Raw genomic sequence first — 14,699 nt, 5'->3', positions numbered from 1 at the left:
CCCTCAAGCGCCTATAACCCCTATTTGCAAAGTATTTGTCAGATGGGGAGGGCTCATGAATCGTCAGCTTTTTTTTTTTTTTTTTTTTTTTTGCGGTACGCGGGCCTCTCACTGCTGTGGCCTCTCCGGTTGCGGAGCACAGTCTCCGGACGCGCAGACGCAGCGGCCATGGCTCACGGGCCCAGCCGCTCTGCGGCATGCGGGATCTTCCCGGACCGGGGCATGAACCCGTGTCCCCTGCATCGACAGGCGGACTCTCAACCACTGCGCCACCAGGGAAGCCCTTCAGCTCTTTTTGAGGAGGATGCTCAACACCCCTGTTAGGAAAACTTTGTCCCCTGCTCAGACCTTCGGGTTCATCTGAAGACTCTAGTACAACCATCCTATTACAACCCGAGGAAAGCAAGAAAATAAATAAGTACACCCAACCAGCACCTCTGTAATATTTCTTGTATGACTATTGTAGGATCGAAAATTCTGAAAATATGCAACTCTTGTTTTGAATTGTGAATGTATTTTTGGAGCAAAGTTTCTGTTTATGAATGCTGGGACCACATGGAATTTTGTGTCTCCTTTCTGCTCTCTAACCAGTTCCAGGATGGTTTTTCTCTGGGGATCACCTTTATTTTCCCTACCACCGCCCTTCTCTCCTCCTTTTTAAAAGTAGCCCCTAAATGCATTTAATGGCTGACCTTTCATGCCATGTGCTAACTCGAGTAAAAAAGCTATAGTCAAGCACTGTTTTGGAAACTCAAGTTACAGAATTGCGAGTGACAGAGACCTGGTAACTACATACTGAGAGGCAGGGGCTGGCCAAGGACCTGATTGAGGATTCAGTTTTTACGCTTCACACATCTAATAGGTAGTTCAAGAATGTAGAGTCTGTGTGCCTGTGCATGTGTGTGTATGCCCACGTGCACAGACAGAACAAAAACTTGAACTCTCTGCCACAGGCCACCTGTTTTCACACCATTGTGGTTACAAAAGGGTTTTTTTTTTTCATTCTTTCTTTTTTTAATTAGCTAAGCTGTCCTATTTTTTCACTAACTTGCCTCTTCTCTAACATATGGGCTGGAACCGTATTTCTTTTCATTAGACCTGGGCCTTATTTATCATTTACACCATACTTTTGCCTGTCTCTTTCATTTTGAAAGAAAGAGAGGTTCTTCTATTATTTTAGAGCAAAGCACCTCTGGTTTATGTGGCGACTCTTGTGGCTTTCTAAATGCACTTGATTTAGCTTTCAATGTGTAATTACTGCCAAACAAGTTAATTGCTTTATAAGTGTCCAAAATTCCCTGGTTTAATTTTGCTTTCATTTACCAACCTTCATTATACATCCACTCTTCAACATAAACACAAATGATTGTTAATGAATGCCTAATGCCATATTCATTAGAAAATCAGGTTAATGACTGGCAATGAATATCCCAGTTACTTTATTCTTTCAAGCCTTTTTTTTTTGCTTGTTGATTACAATAGCTTTTTTGTTTACCAAAAAATTCTACCTGCATTCTAGGCTTGCTTAAAAGTTCAAGATGGAGCTTTTCTAAGGTATCAGATAACCCCATCCCTGATTCTTCTTTCTTCTTGCAGCTGCCTTTACCCTTTGGAAAGAGTCTACTATTAGAATGAAACAGAATGCACGAGATTTCCTCAGACTGTTGGCTACCATGATGGCTTATTGTTTGGAGAGCAGAAATCTCAGGACCGCTGTGTACCTACGTTCAGGTGGTGCACTGAACAACCTCAGGGGGGCATTGTTTGCATTGTACACTCTGTGAATGATAGCGCTCGGTTGTTGCATCTACAACCTGCAGAGCTCTGAGCAGTGGTGCTGAGAAATCTCCATTGATTTGAGAAACACGTCAGAGCAGTGTGGTTTGGGACAGCATTCAGTGCTTGCTGCTGACCACCCCGGGCAAGGGTTACCTACTCAGAACAAAAGCAGATGTGTGAAGCAATATGGGGGAGGACTGAGATGCATGTGACGGAACTGGGCCTGACTCTCCATCTGCTGATTCTTGCTTTGTGAATGAGATTCCTTTTCCTCCCTGAAGACATGGGGTTGCTTTCTCAATCAGACCTGAGAGTTGGACTTGGAAGACCACGTGGGCTCATACCTGAATATAGGATTATGGAGTGGACCTGGGAGTCCAGACTGGGAAATGTGATCGCTGGCTTGTCACTGCATGTTTGCGCGGTCTTGAGCATTTTCCTCGTCTATTCAGTGAGAATGTTAGTGATTTAGGATCCTTTTCAGTTCTTATACTCTGTGACTCCTTTTAGGATCATGGGAGAATCCACCTGTATTCTTTAAACACACTGATTGGAGGCTCACCTCGTACCCCGGTACGAAGTTGATGTCAGGGATCAGGTAGCTCCAATCCCTGATTCTTCCTTTACTTTGTAAAATTAGATTCTTCCTTTATTGTGTAAAAGACACGTTTCCTGACCTCACGGGAAGGCAGACGAGTGTGGCGCACATGTGCGCAGCTGTACTTGCCAGTGTGGTACGTTTACAGTACCGCTCAATTTCAGTGCTATGAAAGCTTCTTAGGCCCCTCCCCCCAGCGGTTTCCTCCAGTCATTTTACCTTTCTTCTTCCACCTGGAACATCCTTCTACTTCTCTTGTCATATTCCTTCCGTCTTGGTACCTTGATCTCAGAGATGCCATTGTCTCTTCTTCCAGTTCTGTCCGAGTCTCTGTAATCCCCACTCCTTGGCTCCCCAGATGCCTGGATCCCATGTATCTCTCCTTTATAACATTTAGTATCGTTGCAAATTTGCCTTTATTTGTGTGATTCTCTGTTGAGTGTCTCCTGCTTTGGACTCTAATCACCTTGAGGAGAGGAAGTGGTGGACTCACCATTGGTTTCTTCAGTATGTAGATATATGCTTATGACCTGGTCATAGCTCTCTTGGGGTCCCTCCTTCTTGACACCAGGCTATCTAGGCCAATAAAAGGCTGAGGCACTATATTAGCAAATGTTGACCAACAAAAAGTCAAGGACCTTGAGGACTGTGACTAACCAAACAAACAAAAAGCATCAAATTGAAAAGTAGAAATATGGGGCTTCCCTGGTGGCGCAGTGGTTGAGAGTCCGCCTGCCGATGCAGGGGACACGGGTTCGTGCCCCGGTCCGGGAAGATCCCACATGCCGCAGAGTGGCTGGGCCCGTGAGCCATGGCCGCTGAGCCTGCACGTCCGGAGCCTGTGCTCCGCAACAGGAGAGGCCACAACGGTGAGAGGCCCGCGTACCGCAAAAAAAAAAAAAAAAAAAGTAGAAATATGAAAATAAATCCTGATATGGTCTTTTTAAGGTTTAGTATTTTAAGTAAAATTACAAGGCTCCCTACCATTGTCATATCCTCAAGGGTGCCTTTCCTGACCTCCCCGAATGAACCTACTGTATCTATTGTATATTTGTTTCAGTCAGGTTTCTACTGTGATAATTTTGCATAACAATTCCAAAATCAGTAGCTTTTCATCAGCGGCATCCAGTTTTTATTCATGTTTGCAGATCTGTGAGTTGGCTAAGGCTCTGCTGGCCTCAGCTGGGATTGGCTTGAGGCTGTGGGTTAGGTTTGAATCTATTGCATTTGTCTCCTCCTATAGCTGTCTCCACCAGTAGCTGCCTGGAGCAGTATTTTTTGTTTGTTTGTTTTTCTTACTAAAACAGAAATGCAAGAGGCCAAGCCAAACCCTGCGTGTACATTTAAAACCTCTGCTCATGTCAAGCTTGTGAACATGTCATTGGCCAAAGCAAGTCATGGGGACTGGCTCAGCATCAGTGGGACAAGGAAGCATATTTCCTTTACTCAAGTGGGAGGTACTTCAAAGTCACATGGCAGAGGGTGTAAATGTTTAATTCCATTTTATCCTAATACATCACAGTGTTCTTAAAATTCTTTATCTCTCTCATTCATAACATTTGTCACAGTTGAAAATTTACATTTATTCGTATAATTCTGTAGTTACTACCCAAGTCTTCCCCTGGACTCTTGATGGTAGGAATTGTATCTGTCTGGCCTCACCATTGTTCCCCTAGAACCCTGGACAGCATAATGGACAATATCAGGCACTCAGTGACTGAACAGCCATTGTTTGAATTTGTTTTATTGAAGAATAATTGATTTACACTGTTAATTTCAGGTATACAGCATAAGGATTCAATATCTTTACAGATTATACTCCACTGAAAGATATACTCCACTGAAAGATTATACTCCACTGAAAGATAATGGCTGTAATTCCCTGTGCTATATCCCTGTTGCTTATCTATTTCATACATAATAGTTTGTATCCCTTAATCCTATACCCCTAATTTGCCCCTCTCCCATCCCTCTCTCGGTCGGTAACCACTAGTTTTCTATATCTATGGGTCTGTTTCTGTTTTACATATACTTCCATTTGTATTATTTTTTAGACTCTACATATAAGTAATGTATAGTATTTGTCTTTCTCTGTCTGACTTATTTCACTAAGCATAATATTCTCTAGGTGTATCCACATTGCTGCAGATGGCAGAATTTCATTCTTTTTCATGGCTGAGTAATATTCCATAAAAAAGAATAGCTTCTGATCTGCCCCCAGATCAACTCAGGAATGGAAATATATCTTTGTGAGAATTACTGGAGTGATTCTAAATGCCTTGTTTCAAATCTTTCAGAAATCCTTCTGCTGTATTTCCATTGTGAGAAGTGCAACGCTGTGGGAGAGAAGGATGTCTCATGCAAATGTGAGTAAGTGGAGTGCTCTTGTGCAGGGCTGTGTCCATTGTGTCATCATTTGGGGTTCAGTTGCTTGATACATAAGATTTGTTCCTTCATTAAAAAATGTATAACTGGTGAAAGATTTGTTTTTTAGATTTCAAAATAAGGAGAATGCTAAAAGACATTTCCCATAGAACTTTGGATCCCTGTTTGAGAATCATTCTACCCCTTTCTCCTTTACACACAGACATGTACACTGAGAAAAAACTGTATCACTAATCCGATGAGGAAGTATAGAAAGGCAGTGCTTATATATGGTACAGCATACAGGAAAGAGGGCAATGATTTCATCTTAGCATAATCAATAAGAAGAAACAACTGAATTCATCAAGAAAAAGGCTGACGTGTTAGTAGAGTTCTTCCTCAGCCCACCTTGTACTCACTGGTTGCTAATGATCCGCTCCTGGGGAGAGCAGAAGTGAATGTTTATCCTGCAGTGTGCATATGCATGTCTGTAAACAGCTGTGATGTGCACATGGAGATGGTCGCCATGGCTGGCCTGTCCAGTTGTCATGGAGCTCTGGTGGCTTTCCAGGTTTAGTCCCACCAGAGCTTGTTTACAAAAGCAGGATTGGGAAAAAAAGAACCTTTCGGGCCAACACCGAAATTTACATCCTAAGGGCTCTAATTGCCTTCATTTCCTTCCTATTTACATGAAGAGAATGGCAATGTCCTTTAGAGAGGACCAGAGAGCTCAGTGACACTGATGAAATCAGAAAGTCCCAAGCCCATGGGGAGGGGGCGATTCTAGTGTTATCTTCCATAGTCTCTACTTTCCAGAACTTGTGGGCAAAATTGCTCCAAGTTACTGCTTGCTGAAAAGAAGCATATGGTGACTGGAAATAGAATTCAAGAGTAGAAATCAAGAGATGTAGAAAATCACACGTTAAGATGAAAGAAAAAGGCCAACTGTGGGAAGATGCAAAACATGACCTGGTTGAAAAATGTGACCTGGTTTTCTATAGCGCTAAAACCCAGAAATATAGCTAAATAAGGCATCTACAAGATGCTGTTTCATTAGTCATTTTTCCATTTGGACTTGGAGTCATTGATTTCTTAAGAATCCTCGCAATTAACGGATTCCATGACTCCCAGCATCGACTTTGTTGTGGAGAAAATGGACTCCAGTGAAGTACCCTTATTGCTACCACTCCACCATTCATACACAGGCCCTGACAGGTCAAGGCTTCATGAGAGGGGACCACAGGTCCACTCACTTGGCAAAGAGTGAAGCAGGTGACAGTGAGAACCGTATGTTGCTAATTAGCTTATGCCACAGCCACACAGTGCCTCTCAGGCTCACAGACAGGTGCCACCTGGGTACCACCTGCCACCTGCCACTCCTTTCCTCAAGGTGTGGACCGGGAAGCAAGTACAGTCGTCTGTGAACTCAGGGGCTTGGCATCAGCTGGATCCTCTTTCAAATTGTTTTATCCCTTCCCTTTTCTTGTTTCCCCCTTTCTGCTCCTTTTCTTTCTCTTTCTCTGTGTGTTTGTGTGACTTTGGAGGAATTATAGAAGTGGGACTAAAAAATTTTAAGATGTATGTCTTTAAAAGACTTTCCTGGGCTTCCCTGGTGGCGCAGTGGTTGGGAGTCTGCCTGCCGATGCAGGGGACACGGGTTCGTGCCCCGGTCCGGGAAGATCCCACATAGCGCGGAGTGGCTGGGCCAGTGAGCCATAGCCGCTGGGCCTGCGCGTCCGGAGCTTGTGCTCTGCAACGGGAGAGGCCACAACAGGGGGAGGCCCGTGTACCGCCAAAAAAAAAAAAAAAAAAAAAGACTTTCCTATTAGTTGTCATCGTTTATAGTAGATTGACTACTGTATACTTTATTACATAGTATATATTATACATTGTATATTATGCATGGTACATTGTATATTATATAGAACGTATTTTATATAACACATTAGACATCATATATAATATACTACCATATATAATACCTCAAATAACTATATGGTGTGTGTGTTCCAATATTATATATGATATATTGTATTTGCTGACACCAGTGGTGGTCAGTGAGCTGTTCTAAAAGCAACCGTAAAGAAATAAATCTTTGCCTTCTAGGAGCCTATCATATAGTGAGGAACATAAATAATGGTAAATGAGCAAAATAAAGAAAGTAATTGCCGGTAATGAAAACTGCAGTGCTGTCAAGTGGGTAAATTGGGGTAATAGGTTGAGGGTGATGTGAGGTGGCCGGGGAGGCACCCAGGTAAAGTTCTGGCTGGCAGGAAGTGCCCCTGCTCCAAGCAGAAAGAGCATCCTGAGGTGGGCTGCGCTGAGCACATCTAAGAGCCGACAGAATGTCAGTGGAGCTTGAAGCGGTTGGAGCGGTGAGCAGGGGCCAGGTCACACAGGGCCTCATGTGATGACTTGTGGCCAGTGAAAGGAGTTTGTCTTCTGTTCGGATTGCAAGGCAGAAGCCACATGAGAGTTCATTTTACGGCAGGGGATGCAACGATCTGATTTACGCTCTAAGAGTTTCACTGGCTGCTTATGCAGGATGAAGTTTTTGGGAAATAAGAGACCTCGAGTCCCAGGAGGAAGTTATTAGAATATTCCAATGAGGGAAGATGGTGGCTAGGACTAGGTTCATAGCAGTTGGAAATGGAGCTGATAAGACACTGTAATGGATTGGATGTGGGGTATGGAGAAAAGTGTAATCAAGAAGGACCTTTGGGTTTTTGGCCCAAAAACCTGGGGTGGAAGATGGTGCAGGTGGTGGGGATTTGGGGAATAGATGTTTGGTAGTGATTGATCCTCAGTAGTTGTGTTCAGAGAACGTTAAGTGTGATATGCTTAGTAGTTAACAGCTCATTGATCAGAACTTAGTCTCATGGTCAGATCTAGCTGCAGGAGAGGCTGGGAAATGTCCATTAACTGAGCACATTGTGACCTCAAACTCAGGGTTCTGTTACAAAGAATGAAAATAGAATGGATATTGGGATAGTTGACTAACAATGTCTGCCACAGAAATCAATAGTAAAAATACTACCCAAAGTATGGCTGCCAAAAAATTGCTTCAACATGACTAATGGGTCAAAGAAGAAATAATGTTGAAAAGGAAAAAGTTTTCAGAATTAAACAATATAATAATAATAAGAATAAATGTGGGATGCACTTAATGTGGTTCCTGGCGGTGGATTTATGCCTAAATCTCATATTAGAGAAAAATAAAAGTTGAAAATTAAAGAACTAGGCATTCAAATTAAGGGCATATTATTAAAAAAAAAATTCAAAGGAAGCGAAAAGAAGGAATTAAAGTAGGACAAGAAATCACCAAAATAGAAAACAAAAATACAATCAGAGAAAATCAACAAAGCTAAAAGCTTTGTTATTGGAAGGAGTGAATAAAATAGACAAGCCTAGCAAGACTGATAAAGGGGAAAAAAAGGAGAAACAGTTTTCATTTTCATTTTTATGAATGAAAAGGGAAATGTACCTACAAATGCAGTGGAGACTTAGAAGATCAGGAATCAATACTATAAATAACTTATGTGAACAAGTTGAAAATACTATTAAATCAATATTCAGAAGTTTTCATTCCCTCAAAGAAAGCATGCCCAGAGGGTACTGTAACTGAGCTTTATTAAAACTCGAAATGTCAGATAATCCTTATATAGAGAAAGAGAAAAAGTCACCTCAGTCATTGTTTGAAGTTAGTAAAGCTTTGAAAATAAAATGGGACAGACTATGGATCAACCTCATTTATGAAAAATATTAAATTAACTATGAGCAAACTGAAATTCAGCAGTGTAGACAATAAAATAAATCATAAGCAAGTAGGGTTTATTCTAGAGATGCAAAAACAGTTTAACATCAAAAAAATCAATTCATGAAATATACATTAACAGATTAAGGGAGTAAAATCATATGGCCATCCCAACGACACTTCAGCATTAATTTATGGGAAAAAAGGAACATTTAGAAAACTGGGAATATTAAGGAACTACCTTAACCTGAAAAATAATCCATAAAAAGCCTACAGGAAGAATAATCAGACTTAATAGCAGGCCTTTGGATGCATTTCTATTAAAGTAAGGGAAACCAGAATGTCTGCTATAATTGTGTCTATTCAGCAGTGTCCTGGGGGGACAAAGCAATGAAATATATATTTTAAAAAGTTACAAGAATTGGGAACAATTGGGACAATATTGATTATATGCCTTGCAAATTATTTCCAAATTATTAAAACATGAATTATTAAAACCAAAACTAAAGTCAGCTTGGAATAAATCTAACAAAATATTTGTAAAACACTTATGGAGAAAAGTACAAAATGTTACTGAATGACATAAAGAAGGACCTGAATAAAGGAAGAGACACTATGCTAAGGAATGAGAGATAATCCCAGTGTTTTTGGTGAAGTTAAAGAGCAGATCCTACAAGTTGTCTGGAAGATCAAGGACTAAGTATAAATAAGAGTCATGAAGAACAAAATATGGGAACTTGTAGTATCAGCTACCAAGACCTTCATAAAGATATAATAATAAGACAATGAGCTATTGGCTCAAGTTTAGGCCAACGGAGCAGAATAGAATATATAATTCTTATATATTCTTATATAAATTCTTCTTTTTTAACATTTTTATTGGAGTATAATTGCTTTACATTGTTGTGTTAGTTTCTGCTGTATAACAAAGTGAATCAGCTATACGTATACTTATATCCCCATGTCCCCTCCCTCTTGCATCTCCCTCCTTCCCACCCTCCCTATCCCACCCCTCTAGGTGGTCACAAAGCACCGAGCTGATCTCCCTGTGCTATGCGGCTGCTTCCCACTAGCTGTTTTACATTTGGTAGTGTATATATGTCCATGCCGCTCTCTCACTTTGTTGCAGCTTACCCTTACCCCTCCCTGTGTCCTTAAATCCATCCTCTACATCTGTGTCTTTATTCTGTCCTGCCCCTAGGTTCTTCAGAACCATTTTTTTTTTTTTTTTAGATTCCATATATTTGTGTTAGCATATGGTATTTGTTTTTCCCTTTCTGACTTACTTCACTCTGTATGACAGACTCTAGGTCCATCCACCTCACTACAAATAACTCAATTTCGTTTCCTTTTAATGGCTGAGTAACATTCCGTTGTATATATGTGCCACATCTTCTTTATCCATTCATCTGTTGATGGACACTTAGGTTGCTTCCATGTGCTGGCTGTTGTAAATAGAGCTGCAGTGAACATTGTGGTACATGACTCTTTTTGAATTATGTTTTTCTCAGGGTATATACCCAGTAGTGGGATTGGTGGGTAGTATGGTAGTTCTATTTTTAGTTCATTAAGGAACCTCCATACTGTTCTCCATAGTGGCTGTATCAATTTACATTCCCACCAACAGTGCAGGAGGGTTCCCTTTTCTCCACGCCCTCTCCAGCATTTTTTGTTTGTAGATTTTTTGATGATGGCCATTCTGACCGGTTCTTATATAAATTCTTATATAAATCTTATATAAGTCTCATTGTATACAGAAGGTACATTAGATACTGATGGGGAAAGGAAGAATTCTTTAATGAACAGTGCCTGAAACAACTGGCAATCCCTATGGAAAAAAGGTGAAAATGTATGCCTACTTTATAGCATGCAGAAAAGTAAATTTTGGGTGATTTTAAGCCCTACATGTAGAAGGAATAACTTTAAAAAAGAATAAAAAATATTTTTGTGATATTAAATGTCTAGGAAAGTTTTCTTCAGCAAGGAATGTAAATCACAAACTTTAAAAGTATGTTGATAAATTTTACTACATTAAAATTAGAACATTTTGTTGACCGAGATTTATAACAAAAGTGAAAAGACGAGTTAACAATAAACATATGTAAAGTAAATATTAACAAGGGGTTGGTATCTTGAATTTACAGAGAATTCATACCAGTTGGTAAGAAAAAGATAAGTAACGTGGTAGAAAGAGGAACAAAGGGTAGGAATTGACAGTTCACAAAGAGCAAAGCTGAATATCTAATAAATGTGCTAATTGATGTTTAGGCTTACTTATATCCATCAGTGGACATAACTTTAAAAAATCTTACGGTAACAACTGTTGGCAAATGTGCAGAGAAATGAGAAGTCTTGTACACACTGCTGTGGAATCACTTTGGAGAGCATTTTCACCATCTAACACAATTATAGAATGCAAACACCTTTGTCCCAACAGTTTCCCACCAGGTGTGAATTTAGAGACTATGTGTACTCCAGGATACATATAAAAGAATGTTTTTTGTTGCACTGATTTTTTGATAATGACAAACCGAAAAGACATACCTGACCATTAACAGGAGAATGGATAAATACATTGTGACATATTTATATAATGGCATAGTATTGTACCATTGTAGTTTAAAGGAATTGCAAATAGTTTAAAGGAATGAGTTAAAGCTACACATACCATCAAGGGTAAATCTCAGTAACCTGATGTATGGACAAATCACGTCACAGAAATAATTATGTGTTTAGTGATAGATATTGTCATTTAGGCCAGACAAATCTACATGCCTTTGCTTTCCTTTCCCAGTTTAGAGTCATTTGAGACAGACAAATCAGACAGTTGGTGGTAAAAATATACTCCATGTCAAAGCTGGATTGAAGGACTTAGTAATGTTTCCAAAAATATGAACAGATTATATCATTCTCCTGCTCACAAACCTACAGTGTGTTTTGATTTAACTCCCAATAAAATCCAGAGTCTTTATTATGGCTCTAAGACCCCGCACCATCAGGGTCCCACTACCTTCTTGGTCTCATCACTCATCCCTTTCTCTCCAGCCTGTCTCTAGTCCAGTTCTCCAAGCCCCCTTTTCACTTACTGTTCTAGTATTCTAGTGCAAGGTCCTAGAATGCACCTTGCTCCCTCCCTTCTTCCAGATCTCAGCCCCACTTGCCTCAGAACTAGAGAAACCTGGTTGGATGGGACATGCAGGATTGGAGCTCTCCTAAGTAAATCGATTCAGAGTTACTCACCAGCTAGTCTGTGCTCAAGGATCTAAAACAATGGTGTCCAAATTTTAACTGCAAACTCCTAGCAATGAAAAAAAGATTGAGTGCCTATCTCCAATCTACTTACATTTATTTATGTGTATGTACTACTCTGTTTGTTAGTGTTATAAACTATATTCTAATGTATTTATACATTATAAATATATTATAAATACATATTCCATCAAATTTAAAAATAAATGAGACAAGTGAACATTATTTTTTCATGTCTAATCATGATGATTTCATACTATCTTTAAATAATGTCAAGAAACATTATGCACAAGGGTTATTGTTAGTAAGAGTGGATATAAAGTCTTTATATATGTAGTCTTCATATATATAAAGTCTTTAGAAGTCTTCTTACTAAATTTCAAGTATCTTGACCAACTTCTTGACAGCTTCTTTGAGATCATCATTTTTTACCTTGTAGTGTGGCACATGAAGATATCATACTAGAAAAAAGAGAAGTGTTGACTCAGCCATTTTCTCAGTTGATTAATTCATCAAATACTGATTCAGTTACTGCTGTGTGCTAAATGTAAGCTCCCTAAGCGTAGGGGCCAGGCTGTCTGTTTTACTTTGGTTAGATCCTCAGCTCCGGGCAGGATGCGTGGTGCATGGTAGACACTTGTTATCTGTTGAATATCAGCTTAGTATTTGTTGAATAAATGAGTGGATGAGCCGAGCGCCCTGCAGGTGCTGGGGAGACCCAGGTGAGCCTCTAACCCCACTTTCCTATTGCTGTGTTTAGCTGTTGTTCCCGGAATGACCTTGCTTTGCTCCTGAAGCTCCCACATCTGTACCACTGCCCCCGCCAGCCTTGTTTCTCTGCACCCAGCCCCACACTAGATGGAATTTTCTCTGCCCCGATTTGGAGTCAGCCTCCATTGCTGGGCTTTCATCTGGACCTCACAATGAGCTGTGTACTCACTCCACCCCTCCAGTGCTTGCTTTCCTTTTCTGTTAGAGTCTTTCCAGGTTGCATTGCTAGGAAACACTTCTTAGTATTTGTGGAAAAAAAATACGTTGTTTTCTGGAAAGTATGCTTTCAACTGGCTGCACATTTCAGATCACAGTCAAATCAGCGATCGTGTATTAAACACATATTCTAAAGTTACGTGCCATTCAAGGCTTGTATACAAGCTGTGGTGGTTTCACATGGAGAAAGATACAGGAGTTGGTCATAAACAGGTCAGTAACCCTTGCACACATCCGTTCCACACAAGTGTTAAAATGGATATTTGAAAGAATGAACTGGAGGCGGCTGGGTGAGCTGAGGGCTGTAAGAGGTAGGTAGATGTAGGGCAGGTCCTGAAACTTGTGTTCTAGAAAAGAGCATCATTTTCTCAGCAGGTGTAAGTGAGCTAGATTTGGACAGGAGGGAATTTTCAGACCTTTTATGAGTGAGTAATTTGGAAAGTGGAGTGTCTTCATCTCAGCATGCCAGGTAGAGAGCTCATTCTCTATTTCCTGTATGATTTCAGAAGTGGATTAATCCTGCTGTGGCTGAGATGGTCTGGGGACACCTTTTGTATTCAACTAAGTGTTTCTGCAGACATTTAAGTTTGGCTTTTCTAATATCCAATATGAAAGTCTGAAAGAAAAAGAGAGGAATGTCCACTTACTTTGGAAAAGCGAATATTAATTGTCCCAGATGATAGCTGGCAAATCAGGGTCCTACAGAAATGATAACAAGCACATATCTGCTTCCCTGGAGGAGGGCCCACTGGGGACCCTGCTGATCTCTAGCATGTTGCTCTGCCTAGAAGCATAGAGCACAGAGCTGGAAAGGGTTATGTTTCAGAAGTGGAATCACACATATAGAGCTGTGAATAAACATCACAGGTTTTCGCTTTTAACAGACCTGTGTTGTTGTTAGGGTTAAATGAGTTAACAAGTGTTAGATGTTTCATTCATTCAACAGATTGTATTAAGTGAAATAAATACACAGCAGGCATTGTTTTAATCATAATTAGTGAGCAAAATGAAAGACTCTGTCCTCATGGAGTTTCCATTCCAGCGTCAGAACCAGTTAAGGAACAGATGGGTCAGAAAGCGGTAAACACTATAGAGAAAATGTTGGATAAGAGAATGGGGGCATGTGCCACCGTGGATAGTATATCAGTAGGATTCTTATTTGCAAACGACAGAAGCTGACTCTGGTTGATTGATCAGTAAAGGGGTTAAAATTGGGTGGTTCACAGGATCATCGGGAGTGTTAGGGAACCAGATCCAAAGGTAGGCTTCTTAGAACAGTGTCTCAGAGAACCTTGCAGAACTGATCTGATCCCTGCTACCACCTGCCTCCACCTCCACCACTGAGAATGAGATGCTGGAGCTTATGCTGCTGCTACTTCTGTGCCAGGGACTCGGACTTGCAGTTTCTTCTACTGGCAGAAAGAGAAAGAGCTTCCTGCCTTTTTCTCACATGTTACTAGTTCAGGAGTCTGGCTGCGGATGCCAGTGCCTGGGCATTGACAGTATCCACAGATTTGAGATCAAGGTTAAACGAGTTGGCACTAATAAACAAATTCAGCAAAGTTGTAGGGTACAAAATCAACATGCAAAACTCAGTTGTATTTCTATACACTAGCAATGAACACTCTGGAAGGGAAATTAAGAAAATAGTTCTATTTATAATAGCATAAAAAAAGAATAAAATACTTATGAATGAATTTAACCAAGGAAGTGAAGGATTTGTATGTTGAAAACTATTAAACAATGCTGAAGGAAATTAAAGACCTAAATAAATGCAAAGACATCTTGTGTTCACAGATTGAAAGACTTGGCATTACTGGTAAGATAATATTACTACCTAAAGTGACCTGCAAATTCAATGCAATCCCTATCAAAATCCCAACTTTTTAAAAATAGAAAAATTCATCCTGGGAGTTCCCTGGCAGTCCAGTAGTTAGGACCCAGCACTTTCACTTCAGGGGCCCAAGT

General features: G+C 40.3%; 1 long non-coding RNA gene across 1 annotated transcript in view; it reads left to right on the top strand.

The window, feature by feature from the left end:
• The window catches only part of LOC309968714, a 133,083-nt gene extending 128,336 nt beyond the window's left edge, over positions 1–4,747 (top strand). The window contains exon 3 of the long non-coding RNA XR_014326592.1: positions 4,675–4,747. This is a non-coding gene — a long non-coding RNA (uncharacterized lncRNA). The remainder of the gene's footprint in view (positions 1–4,674) is intronic.
• Positions 4,748–14,699: the final 9,952 nt, after the last annotated feature.

The sequence above is a fragment of the Leucopleurus acutus genome (genome assembly GCF_964270905.1).
Source record: "Leucopleurus acutus genome assembly, chromosome: 11".
Lineage (NCBI taxonomy): Eukaryota > Metazoa > Chordata > Mammalia > Artiodactyla > Delphinidae > Leucopleurus > Leucopleurus acutus.
The sequence above is the reverse complement of the archived record's forward strand: the minus strand, read 5'-3'. Positions and strand labels throughout refer to the sequence as shown.